This window comes from Ceratotherium simum, chromosome 10 (genome assembly GCF_057802395.1).
Source record: "Ceratotherium simum simum isolate JZ-2026a chromosome 10, ASM5780239v1, whole genome shotgun sequence".
In the NCBI taxonomy this organism is placed as follows: Eukaryota; Metazoa; Chordata; class Mammalia; order Perissodactyla; family Rhinocerotidae; genus Ceratotherium; species Ceratotherium simum.
Window position 1 is genome coordinate 28495277 of NC_141909.1, and position 14129 is coordinate 28509405.

Consider the following 14129-nt stretch of genomic DNA (forward strand, 5'->3'; position numbering starts at 1 on the left):
GTGAAGATAATAATACAACTGCAGATGTTATTGTGAGAAGTCAACATGGTAACACAGGTAACAGTTCTGCCCCAAGATGAGCAATCATTAAATGTTAGTGATCATTTTTTAAAAAATTATTTTATCATAATTACACCACAGACTCCTATCCTTCCACCTCTTCTCTTCTGTCTTCATCTTCATCATGCCTCCAGTAGCTTATTCCTTCACTCCTCTTCTTGGCTGTGAGCCACAACTTTCCTCTCCATTCTTCCAAAACCACACCCTTAATCAGGTCAATAATATACTTACAATCTTCCTAAGTCTCTCTCTTCTTTGTTCTTCTGTTATTTCCACTTTACCAATCCCCACATTTCAATAACTTCTGTTACCCAATTTCTCTTCCAATATTCGTAAACCGAAGATTGGAAGTCACCAAACAATAGCGACCAAGTCAACTGACCTCAGCTGGACTCTCATTGTATCTCAGCAATTCTCTTATGTATCATTTGTTGACTCCCTATCGCATTCCTTACTGCAGCTGTTCCAAATGTTTCCCCTCTGCTCAAGTCCCTAATCCCAGCCCTCCTCCCTCCCCTCTTAGCACATAACCTCACCTCCTACTGAGAAAATTGAAACCATCCCAACCTAAGTTTACACAGTTGCCCTCCTCTTCCACTCAAAAAATCTGTATGTCTCTCCCTTATTGCTTTTGCATTGACTTGAGGAAACAGTTTTCTTTGCAGGGAAACAGCATGATGCTCTGGTGGAAGGCTTTGGGTTTGGAGGTAGACAGACCAAGTTAGATACTCTGTGCTGACATGGTATGACATTGACAAGTTTTCCGATTTCACAGCCTCAATATCATTGTCTCTAAAACGGAGGTAATAATTTTTACCTCATAGGGTAAAAAAGGATAATTAACAGATTTTTGGCAGATAGTAAACATTTAACCAATTACAGTTATTATCATTATTATTTGAAAAGCCAAAGCTCTTAACCTGCATTCTTGAGCCTATCTAGCCTAATAATGATGATAATGATTATAATGATGATGATGATGATGATGATAAAGGTAAATAATCTTAATGCCTTTTCTAGAATGTTACTTCCTCAATTATTTCCTTTCTTTCTTAGTTCTTAACTCAATCCAGTTCATTGGATATTTCTTTCTGCTTTATACGTAGTCAAGTCTTCCTTTTTCTTTAAAAGAAAAATAAAAGGCCTGCCCTCCTTTCAAGCTAGAATCCCATTGCCCCAACTTTTGGCCAGTATCCTTGAGAAAATTTCTACCCTAGTTGTCTTTTTGTCTCTCCCAAATAGTTCTTAAAACCCTTTAATATAACTTCCCACCCTACTTAAACTGTTCCTTAAGAAGCAGGATTGAACTTAGGCTCATCCACCATCATTTCCTTAGTCTCCAGCCTCAAACTGGCTTGCAACTCTTGTTCTGACTCACCCACTCCCTTCTCTGGATTCTATAACTCTATACAAACTTCATCCTCTTCTTGTTTCTCTATATTCTTTACTTACTATTATTATTCCTTCTATTACCAAAATTTAACCATTCTTCAAAGTTTAGTCCTTGGCTTTATTCCTGTATTTTCCCTGAATAATCTCATTAATTTTCATAGCTCTAATGATTAGATTCTCATAGTGGATGCTCATATTTAGGCAATTTTGCATTCTCTGCAACATGTTTTTCCCCCATTACCGACTCAAGACTAGTTGTAAGTATTTTTAGTTTGGTATTCATCGTAATGTCTCTTTTTCTACTTTTTTATTTTTATTTTTTTGCTGAGAAAGAGTCACCCTGAGCTAACATCTGTTGCCAATCTTCCTCTATTTTGTATGGTTGCTGCTGTCACACCATGGCCACTGATAGATGAGTGGTGTAGGTCCACGCATGGGAACAAAACCTGGGCCACTGAAGTGGAGGACACCGAACTTAACCAGTAGGCCACTGGACTTAGCCATCTTTTTCTACTTTTTAAGCTTCATAATTCTAATTGCCTCTAAAAATCTACACCTAAAAGTCCCAACTAAATTAAAATTGAGCATAAAAACATAAATTTACCTTATTTCATGGAAAAGTGGCTCTTCCTTTGAGTTTATTTCTATTCAATAATTATTTCATATTCCAAGTCTCCCAAGCTTGAAATAGTAAAGATATTAAATCAGCAACAAATATTGATAGATCTGTACTCTGTGACAGATCTGGGTACATAGCAGTGAGCAGGAAAGAGTGGTTCCTGAATTCTTAGAGATTACAGTCTAATATGAAGCTACACATTGAGCAATTAATCCAAGTGTTATCCAATATCAGAAAAGGAGAGTATAAGACACAATGAAAATTTATATAGCAATGAGACTTAACTAGTCTGGAGAGCTAGTGAAAAGGTGTCACTGAAAGTTACCTGAAGGAAGAGTTATGCATGGTATGGAAGTGAAGAAGATGAAGAATACAGGCAGAAAGAAGAGTATGTATGTGTGCAGGCCCTGGTATGAGAACAAGAGCGAAGAACTGAATAACTAGTGGAGAGTGGTTTACAAGGAAGTAAGCAGGTGTATGACATTACAGAGTTCCTAGTCCACGTTAAAGTTTGGCAATTTATCACAAAAGGCAAAGGAAATTGTTTGAGACTTTTAGGTGAAGGACTAAGAAGACTCCATTTGTATTTTTTTTTTATCTTTCCCAGCTTTATTGAGACACAATTGGCACATAACATTTAAGTTTAAGGTGCACAATGTGTTGATTTGATACACTTATATATTGCAATATGATTACCACAGTAGCATTAGCTAACACCTCCATCACATCACAAATTACCATTTTTTTGTGATAATAACACTTAAGATTTATCTTAGAAATTTTCAAGTATACAATACAGTACTATTAACTATAATCACTATGTGGTGCATTAAATCTCCACAACATATTATCTTACAACTGGAAGTTTGTACCCTTTGACCAGCATCTCTCCTTTTCCCGAACCATCCAGCCCCTGGAAACCACCATTCTACTCTTTATTTCTACAAGTTTGGCTTTTTTGGACTCTACGTGTAAGTGATATCATACAGTATTTGTCTTTCTCTGTCTGACTTATTTCACTTAGCATAATGCCCTCAAGATCTATCCATGTTGTCATAAAAGGCAAGATGTCCTTCTTTCTCATGGATGAGTAATTAATAAATAGTAATTATATATATATTTCACATCTTCTTTATCTATTTATCCATTTATGGACACTTAGGTGGTTTTCATATCTTGGCTGTTGTGAATAATGCTGCAAGAAACCAGGGAGTGCAGATATCTCTACAATATCTTTTGGGGTTTTTTTGTGTTTTTTTGCTGAGGAAGATTTGCCCTGAGCTAACATCTGTTGCAATCTTCCTCTTATTGTATGTGAGCTGCCGCCACGTCATGGCCACTGACAGGTGGGTGGTGTAGGTCGGCGCCTGGGAACCAAACCTGAGCTGCTGAAGCAGAGCATGCCAGACTTAACCACTAGGCCACCAGGGCTGGCCCTTCAATATCTTATTTTTATCTCCTTTGAATATATACCCAGAAGCAGGATTGCTGGATCATATGGTAGTTCTCTTTTTAATTTTTTGAGGAAACTTCATACTGTTTTTTATAGTGGCTATACCAATTTACATTCCCACCAACAGTGACAAGGGTTCCCTTTTCTCCACATCCTCAGCAGCGCTTGCTATCTCGTCTTTTTGATAATAGCTATTCCAACAGGTGTGATGTGATATCTCGTTGTGGTTTTGATTTGTATTTCGTTGATGATTAGTGATGTTGAGTACTTTTTCAAGTACCTATTGGCCATTTGTGTGTCTTCTTTGAAAAAACATCTATACAGTTCCTCTGCCCATTTTTTAATCAGGTTGTTTGTTTTCTTGTTATTGAGCTGTCTGAGTTCTTTATATGTTTTGAATATAAACCCTTTATCAGATATATAATTTGGAAATATTTTCTCCCATTCCCTAGGTTTGCTTCTAATTTTGTTGATTGTTTCTTTTGCTGTGCGGAAGATGTTTGATTTGATGAAGATCCTCTTATTTATTTTTGCCTTTGTTGCTTGTGCTTTCGGTGTCAAATCAAAAAAACATTGAAAAGACCAACGCTAGGGAGGTTTCCCCTATGTTTTCTTTTAGCAGTTTTATGATTTCAGGTCTTATGTTTGTCTCTAATCCATTTTGAGTTAATTTTTGTGAGTAGTGTAAGATAGGGTTCTAATTTCATTTTTCTGCATGTAGTATCCAGTTTTCTCAACACTATTTATTGAAGAGACTATCCTTCCCTCATTGAGTATTGTTGGCTCCCTTATCAGTTATTTGTTGACCATATATGTGTGGGTTTATTTCTGGGCTCTCTACTCTGTTCCATTTTATGTATGTATATTTTTATGCCAGTACCATACTGTATTGATTACTGTAGCTTTGTAGTATAGTTTGAAATCAGAAAGTGTGATTCCTCCAGCTTTATTCTTCTTTCTCAGAATTCCTTTGGATAAAGTTTTTTTGTGGTTGCATACAAACTTTAGGACTTTTTTTTTTCTATTTCTGTGAAAAGTGCCATTGGAATTTTCATAGGGATTGCATTGAATCCATAGATTGCTTTGGGTAATGTGGACATTTTAACAAGATTAATTCTTACAATCCATAAGCATTGAATATCTTTCCATTTATTTGTGTCTTTTTCAATTTCTTTCATCAGTGTCTTATAGTTTTCAGTGTACATATGTTTTACCTCCTTGATTAAATTTATTCTTAAGTATTTTATTCTTTTTTTTTTTTTGTAAGGAAGATCAGCCCTGAGCTAACATCCATGCCAATCCTCCTCTTTTTGCTGAGGAAGACAGCTCTGAGCTAACATCTACTGCCAATCCTCCTCCTTTTTTTCCCTTTTTCTCCCCAAAGCTCCAGTAGATAGTTGTATGTCATAGTTGCACATCCTTCTAGTTGCTGTATGTGGGACACCACCTCAGCACGGCTGGAGAAGCGGTGCATCAGTGTGCGCCCGGGATCCGAACCTGGGCCGCCAGTAGTGGAGCGTGTGCAGTTAACAGCTAAGCCATGGGGCCAGGCCCCAAGTATTTTATTCTTTTTGATGCTATTGTAAATGGGATTGTTTTCTTATTTTCTTTTTCTGATAGATTATTGTTAGTGTATAGAAATGCAACTGATTTTATTTTTTCTGAGGAAGATTCGCCCTGAGCTAACATCTGTCCCAATCTTCCTCTATCTTGTAGGTGGGTTGCTGCCACAGCATGGCTGCTAATGAGTGGTGTAGATCCACACCTGGGAACCAAACCTGGGCCACTGAAGCAGAGTGCACCAAACTTAACCAGTAGGCCATGGGGCTGGACCCAAAATGAGACTGATTTTATGTATTGATTTTGTATCCTGAAATTTTGCTGAATGTGTTTATTAGTTCTAATGGTGTTTTGGTGGAAACTTTAGGGCTTTCTACACATAATATCATGTCATCTGCAAGTAAAGACAATTTTCCTTCTTACTTTCCTATTTGACTGCCTTTTATTTCTTTTTCTTGCCTAATTGCTCTGACTGGGACTTCCAGTACTATGTTGAATTAAAGTGGCAAGAGTGGGCACCCTTGTCATGTTCTTGATCTTAGAGGGAAAACTTGCAGTGTTTCACCATTAAGTATGATGTTAGCTGTGGGCTTGTTATATACAGCCCATATTATGTGGAGGTATGTTCTTTCTATATCTAGTTTGTTGAGAGTTTTTAATCATGAAAGGATGTTGAATTTAGTTAAATGCTTTTTTTGCATCTATTGAGATGATCATATGATTTTTATCTTTCATTTTGTTAATGTGGTGTATCATATTGATTGATTTATGGATGCTGGACCATCATTGTATCCCAGGGATGAATACCATTTGATCATGGTCTATGATCCTTATATGCTGTTGAATTCGGTTTGCTAGTATATTTTGAGAAGTTTTGCATCTATGTTCATCAAGGCCTATAATTTTCTTTTCTTGTAGTGTCCTTGTCTGGTTTTGGTATCAGGGTAATGGTGGCCTTGTAAATGATTTGGGGATTGTTCCTTCATCTTCAGTATTTGGAGGAGTTGGAGAAGAATTGACATTAAATCTTCCTTAAAGTTTTGGTAGAATTCACCAGTGAAACTATCTGGTCATGAACTTTTCTTTGCTGGAAGATTTTTTGATTACTGATTCAATCTCTTTACTCATTTTTAGTCTGTTCAAATTTTCTATTTCTTCATGATGCAGCCTTGGTAGGTTGTAAGTTTCTAAGAATTTATCCATTTCTTCTATGTTGTCTAATTTGTTAGCATATAATTGTTCACAGTAATCTCTTCAGATATTTCATATTCCTGTGGTATCAGTTATAATGTCTCATCTTTAATTTATAATTTTATTTATTTGAGTCCTCTCTTTTTCTTCATTAGTCTAGCTAAAGGTTTGTCAATTTTATTTATCTTTTCAAAGAAACAACTCAGTTTCATTCATCTTTTCTATTGTTTTCATACTCTTTATTTCATTTGTTTTTGCTCTAATATTTATTATTTCTTTCCCTCTGCTAACTTTGAGCTTAGTTTGTTCATTTTTTAAAGTTCTTTGAGGTTCAATGTTAAGTTGTTTATTTGAGATGTTTCTTTTTTCTTAATGTAGCTTTTGTAGCTATAAAAGTTCCTGTTAGAACTGCTTTTGCTGCAGCTCATAAGTTTTGATATGTTGTTTATCCATTTCTGTTTGTCTGAAAATATTTTTTTGATTTCTCTTGTGATTTCTTCTTTTAAAAACAACTATTTGACTGCCAGCCCCATGGCTGAGTGGTTAAATTTCCATGCACTCCGCTTCAGCGGCCTGGGTTCAAGAGTTTGGATTCTGGGCACAGACCTACTCCACTCATCAGCCACGCTGTGGAGGCATCCCAAATACAAAGTGGAAAAAGATTGGCACAGATGTTAGCTCAGGGCTGATCTTTTCCAAGCAAAAAATTTGAAAAATGAGAAAGATTGGCAATGGATGTTAGCTCAGGGCAAATCTTCCTTACCAAAAAAAAAAAAAAAAATTGTAAAAGAACCCACAACTATTTGAAAAGTATTATTTGACAGTTTTTGGAATCTTTTATTCAATACTCTCTTATTGGGTTCTGATAATATATGGAGCTGCTATTTTTCTGATGTTTATTCATTCAGCACAAAATAGGTAGAGAATTATAAGACAGGAAGGATCCTAGTCATTTGTCAACACTGATATAAAACATAACCACACTTAATGTCACACAAATTTGAAAATCTGTTCAATATTTTTTCTAGCAACTTCCACATGATGGAATTCTAAAACAATTACCTCCTTTCTCTAATTAACCACAAGGGTAATCAAATCATGTATAATGTTAACATTTATGAAATATTATTTATATTATTGAAAAAGTAGATAATCTAAAATTACATCAGAATGAAAATGGCTATGAAAAACACATATTATATAATGCTTTACTGAAACTGAATAGTTAATTATACCCATTGATGTTAGGATATTGTTTTATAAAAACAGAAAAGGAAATAATAATACATGGAGTTTATACTCTTTAAGTTCAATAAAATAGCCCACCATACATTTTTGGATAAAGTTATATGTATAGAAATGCTTAGAAAATCACATGGAAGGATAAATACCTTTTAACAATGGCTACCCAAGGTGAAAGCAGAAAAGAAATTGAGAATAGGAGTGCTGGTCTAAAGGACTCTAATCTGAGCTATAATGCTGTCTCCTTTTGAAAGAATAATGTTTTTATATATTAATTTTGTAGTTTAAAATTTATCTATATATGTATAAATATAAAAAATTTTAAATATCTTTTAAAAAGATTGTGAAAAATTACCTTAAATTGTGAAAAAATGCCTTAAAATTAAGACATGAAGATTCCTGTCTCAAATAATATCTAGTCACTATAGCAGGTATTTCAGGTTACTAATGTCTTTTTATACTTACCAAGAGAAACATATTTAAGTTTCAATTAAATTATGCCTTTTCTACAGGTAAAAATAAATTGATATTATGGGACCCTAGTTTCATTTAAGCATTTCATTCATCATTAGAGCATGGATAACAAACTTATGTTTATTAAAGGAATTGAATCCTAAGATATCATGGAATAAAAATAACATCAAGATATCAGCACATCTTTTGAAACGATAAAATCCACTAAAGTGCAGGAAAATATTAAATACAGAGTAGAGATAGAAAAATTAGTCTTAGCCAGGAAGAGCCACAGTATAGTGTTTACTCTGGTTCAAGATAACTTGAGTGCAATCCTGGTTTAGGACGTCTTTAGCTGAGTGACATGAATCAGTTGCTTAATTTTTCTATGCCTGTTTCCTCAATTGTAAAATTGGAATAATAATAAATCGTAGGTTTTATGCAAGGGGCTGATGAGAAGAAAATCTTCAAACTCTGACAACACCATTGGGTAAGAGTTTGATGTAATTGGCTATGTTTATGTTTTTATTGTAGCATGACCCTATAGGAAATGATGGGAATGGGTACAAATAAGTTATAAGTGGAAGGAAGTTGAGGGAGATCCCAAATAATGACTTCCAAAGAATTTGTGACCTCAGCAAAGGTTATATGTTATCTGTGAAGAAAAGAGAGGGATGTAGATTGTGGAATAGAAGTTTGAGAATAGAGAAGATATGAAATTCACTCTGGAGAATGGGAGAGAAAACTGATGAGAGAAAGAAAATTTTGGGAGGGAGAACCATAAATTGCAGAGTTATGAATGTGTATGTGTGTGTGTGTATGAGATTACTGATTATTTTCCTTACCGGCAATCAATAGCCAGGGCGTAGATTCAGAGAAGGCAGGGAGAGATTTATCCAGATCTGTTTTGCTGTTGTTGCTGCTGCTATTGTTGTTAAGTGGATGCAGTAGAAAAGGGAGATGGAGGAGCATGAAAGCAGTTGCAGTGATGAATATATAAAGCGAGAGAAAAAAGCAAAAGAAGCATTTAGAGATATAATTGGATAACAAAGGTTCAAATGAGAATGGGATTTGACTGGAGAGGAGAGTGATGGACTGGAAGAGGTTTGGAGACCCTGAAGGGTACTGACTACACATCCCTACTCTGACATATATGAAATACGACGCTAGAAAAATAGTGATATCAAGAAAGATCCAGTTTCCGTTAAAACAAATGGGTGGATGAAATATTCAGAGAAGAATATAATAAAACTTCTTTATCCTCTTGTGTCTTAACTGATGTAGAGCAGAAGAGAATTGAGAGAATTAAGGAATTGTCAAATTTAAACCAAGCACAAATAATTGACATAATAATTTTTAAAAATTAGACTGATTTTTTTAATTGGGGTAGAGTAAGAATAAGTTATTGTAGTATTATGCCTTTAGACACTAGTAAGAAAATGGGGGAAAAAACCAGGAACCCTCAGATCTCTGTACTTCTCTTCTTGTGTTCTAAGCAAAGTTTTGAATAAGATTTTGATAAACTTACAAACAAGCAGATGTTTATCTTGATAAAGTGAAAATTATAAATCCTCTTCAAGATGATCTCAAGTTTAGAAATTTCAAAAAGTTGAGTCACAGGAAACTGATGAAAGATGTATAATAGACCATAATTACTGAATTACATATTTATGAGTAAAAAATTCCAAAATGCTAAAAAAAAATCAAGAAGAATAAAATTATTACTCACCATGTCCTTAAACTGTGAAGAGTAGTAAAATACAATTTTAGAATAATATTTAATGATATTGTTCCTATAAATCCTGCCTTGCACAGGGCAATGCTTTTTATATAGACATTAAAAAAATAAACAGCTATCATTTACCAAAAAAGCACATTATACAATTATGTAAAACATATGATGTTTGAAAATTTAAAAATTGGCTCTAGTTTGTGCTTTATTGCAAAGCAATGGCTCCAGGTCTATGGATGCAGTTTGTGCATGTTCCTTATGCCTAGGCTCATCCCAGCGTCCAAGTCATTACACACTCTTCATCACATGACTTTGGCAATGATGAACAGACACCAATTAGGGAGATCATTTTCATAACATATCCACGTTAACACTGACAGAGAAGAAGTATAGGGGCTTGATGATCTTTGCCTATAGTGTTTTTTTATCTGTAAAATGACATCACTTCTTATTCTTAACAGAGGCACAAGGTGGAACCGGAAATCAGATGACTTGTTGAAATTACTCTCCTTTTGACAAGCATTAGTCAGCTATAAAGTGTCCTCTGTTAGGAGGCGGCTTAGTGAGTGACTATTATGAAAAGCTTATTACCAGTGTCATCAAAACCCAGATTTTAGTCCACTTCTGCCATTTATTATATATCTGACCTTGGACAAGTCATTACTATTTCTAGGTTTCAGCTTCTTTATCTGTAAAATGAAGACTCTATTAGTATAAAAATTGAGAAGAATTTTATAATTTGTCTAATGATACTATGCTACTAATTTTTTCTATCATAAATCTAAGAAAAAGTAAATAAACAAACAAACTCTTACCATTCACATACTTCCAGAGAGAGAGAGACTAAAATACATGTATCTTAATTGAGACCATACTTTGGCAGTACTCAAGTACACTGAATTTCAGAAATCCTAAGAACAAAATGCAAAGCAGTAGATGATGTATGCTATGCAAACAGCACTCCCCAAACTGGACTTCCTGGAGCATTACACAATACTCCAGGACTGTCTCCAATTAGGGCAGGGGCTAGATGTGATGAAATAAATTGAACAGATCAGCTACATCTGGATAGCCAGCCTTCTATTTACTGCATTTAGCTTTGTACTTAGGCAGCAGCACATGCCAACTCGCCTTGTCTTCCCAATGACAGGATTAATGGAGTGAAATTGTCTATGTGTCGCACTAATTCTGTGTTCATTTTTGCAAGTATACTCCCCAAACTTACAAATAGTCCAAAGTGATAGATCACACGGTGACTTTTGTGAGAGTAAATGAGTTACACTGACTGGAGGTTATACTTTGATTCACTTGATTTATGTGAACATACAATTTAATAAAATATTTATTTCATGCCCCAGCAAATGCAAACTAAACTACAAAGGCATGAAAGTTATTATAGCAAGGAGTGATTTAAATTCTGAATTCCTTGGCTAATAAAATGCTCTGAAGTCCGATTTTCGTAAAGCCTGAAACAGCTTTTCACTTATTAATAATAAATGCTTACCCAGGGTCTGCTCTGTAAATTATTCGAAGTGGTTTATATACACCAACTTACTAAATGTTCATAAAAACCCTATGATGGCACTGCCTGCTGTGATCAACAAATTCTCAACTCCATCTCTGCCACTGTGAATAAATTCTAAATCTTCCTATATCTTTGTACCACTCTCCAATTTTGAAGTCTCATTGGGAACTTGGGAACTAGGCTGAGCCTAAATGCAGTGTCTAAAAGCTTAGCTGCAGGGAGTGAGAGAGTGAGGATGATCTGCTACCCCCACAAAACCCATAGGATAAAGGGTTTTCCCTAAATAGAAGGGTAGTTCGGAACTTAGCTGGGCAAAAAAATGGCAGGTATCCAAAACAGCCCACCCTTTTGATTACTCAATAGTTACATGCCCCTTATTTTTATAGTTACTTTACCATAAAGGAAGACTCTGATGTAACACAACACTTTCAAATTTCAGACAACTGAAAATATGTTCTCATGCTCTCAAAAGGGAAACAACAATAAGCCCAGTCGTATATTATCTCCGGCTCAAAATATAGGATCTCTAGGTGACAACCAATCCTTCTCTATTTCTGTCATGATCCCATATCCTAAAATTTATGGACTAAATTAAGAATATAAGTATGATAAATAAACCCTACTCACATATGGAGAAACATGCAAAGCAGACTAACTGTAGAGGAAATATGGCGTCTTCTTGGGCACCAACCACCTTTGAATAACCTGCTTTAGAAAGAATCATCACATTATAAGTCATCTTCCACTCTGTAGAACTGAAATTTTGAGTTCCAGACTTGAGGTATGGTAGCAGTAGCAAGGTTATGTTTCTCATGCAGAGATAGCATCAGTACTGGCAGTACTAACAGAAGCATTGAGGTCAAGTTGAATTTTTGGTATTTAGTTTTGAGAGAAAGCCCCAGAATGGGTTTTCCTCTGAGGTAAATTTTGTGGCATGGTTTCACATATTCATCTACAAGTTTAACCTCAAATTTGTTTTACTTTTCCTTTAATCGTCCTACTGATCCTGTTAAATATCTAATATTCTTTAATGAATTCCCTTTTTCTTAAACTGGCCAGCACATTTCCAGTTTTTTTACAACTGCAAAAATAACCAAAAGACTATTGGCCCTGGAAGTGGTTGCAAGCAGTAGACACTCAATGATAGGAATCTAGGATTGGTTATTCGATATGCCTGGAGCTGAACACAGTGAGAATGCAGCAATGATTAAAAAACAGGACTCTAACCGTCGCTGACATGCAGTGTCAAAACAATGCATTGTTTAATATCTGTATTCTCCTGTGCCCATTAGTATTAATTTTGATTAAATAGCTGCTAAGATTTAATCAAATGTTGATCATGAAATTCTAGATCTGTGATGTTGGCTTCCTTTTTTGTAACTGACTTGTGGGGCCTAAAGAATGAGGACAGAGATCAAAGACCTAATTCTTCAGGACACCATTCAATAATAGTCTTTACTGATTGCAGCAGAAAGGCTGAGGAAGCAAAATGAGTTGGCAGAAAAAAATATTAATATTTACAAACATATTGGCTGACCTTAGGAAATGGAGAAAAATGTAAACTGAGAATTTGAATAAAGTCATGAGATTAGATTATATAAAACTGACCACTCTGAACCACTAAATCTTACTGAGCTCTTGCCAACAGAAGTAACTAATCTGTCCTTGCCTTGTTTGAAGTCCCTGTAATGACCACGCCTAAAGCATTTACTCACAAAGACAAGGCAGTTCTCATGTCCCACCTTTACCACCCCTCATTATTTCCAGACATATAATTAGATTCCAACTCCAACCTTTTCCCAGAGAAAAGTAAAAATCAAACCCTAGAAGAGAAGGTTTATATACCAAAAGTCTGCAGACATGAGGTTACTTCCCATCGATTCCTATTTTGCTGAGAGTTTTTTTAAATCAGGAATATGTATTTGATATTGTTAAATGCTTTTTCTCTATCAATTAAGATAATCATTTGGTGTTAAATTTTTCAGTTTGTTGATACAGTGAATCATAATAACTTGATTATTGAATGGTAAATCATCTATGCATTGCTGGGATGAACTCCACTTTATATATTTATGGATTTGATCTGTGAAACTTTGTTAGGAATTTTTGTATCTATGTATATAAGGGATATTAGTCTGCAGTTTCTATTCTTGCCATGTCTTTGGTTTGGATAGCAGGGTAATGTTGGCCTCATAGAATGATTGGGAAGTATTCCTTCCTCTATAATTTCCCAGAAAAGTTTGCATAGAATTGGTATTATATCTTCTTTAATTTTTTGTTTTAATTCACCAGTAAGGCAATTCACTTCTGAAGTTTCTTTATTGGAATGTCTTATCTACAAATTCAATTTCTTTAATAGACATAGGGCTATTCAAGAAATATATTTGTTCTCTGCTTCCAAGACTTTTTCACTTGATCTTTTTTGTCAAATTTCTTTGCATAAAGTTGTTTATAATATCCCCCATTATGCTTTTAATATTCACAGAATTTCTAGTGATGTCATTTATCTCATTTCTGATATTGGTATTTTATTTCTCTATCTTTTTTTTTCTGACTGCTCTGGCTAGAAATTTATTTTTATTTTTTAAAATTTTTACAAAGAACTATCATTTGATTTCATCATTTTTCTCTGTTTTTAAGTTGCTTTCTGTTTTATTGATTTCCACTCTGATCTTTATTTCCTTTCTTTTCCTTATGTTAGGTGTAATTTGCCCTTTGTTTAGACTCTTAAGGTGGAAGCTGTGGTCATTAACTTGAGACCTTTTTTTTAATAATACGTGTTTTTAGTGCTACAAATTTTCCTTTAAGTACAGAATAAGCAACATCCCACAAATTTTGGTGTGTGTGTGTTTAATTCTATTTAGTTTAAAATAGATTTGAAACATGAGTTATTTAGAAATGT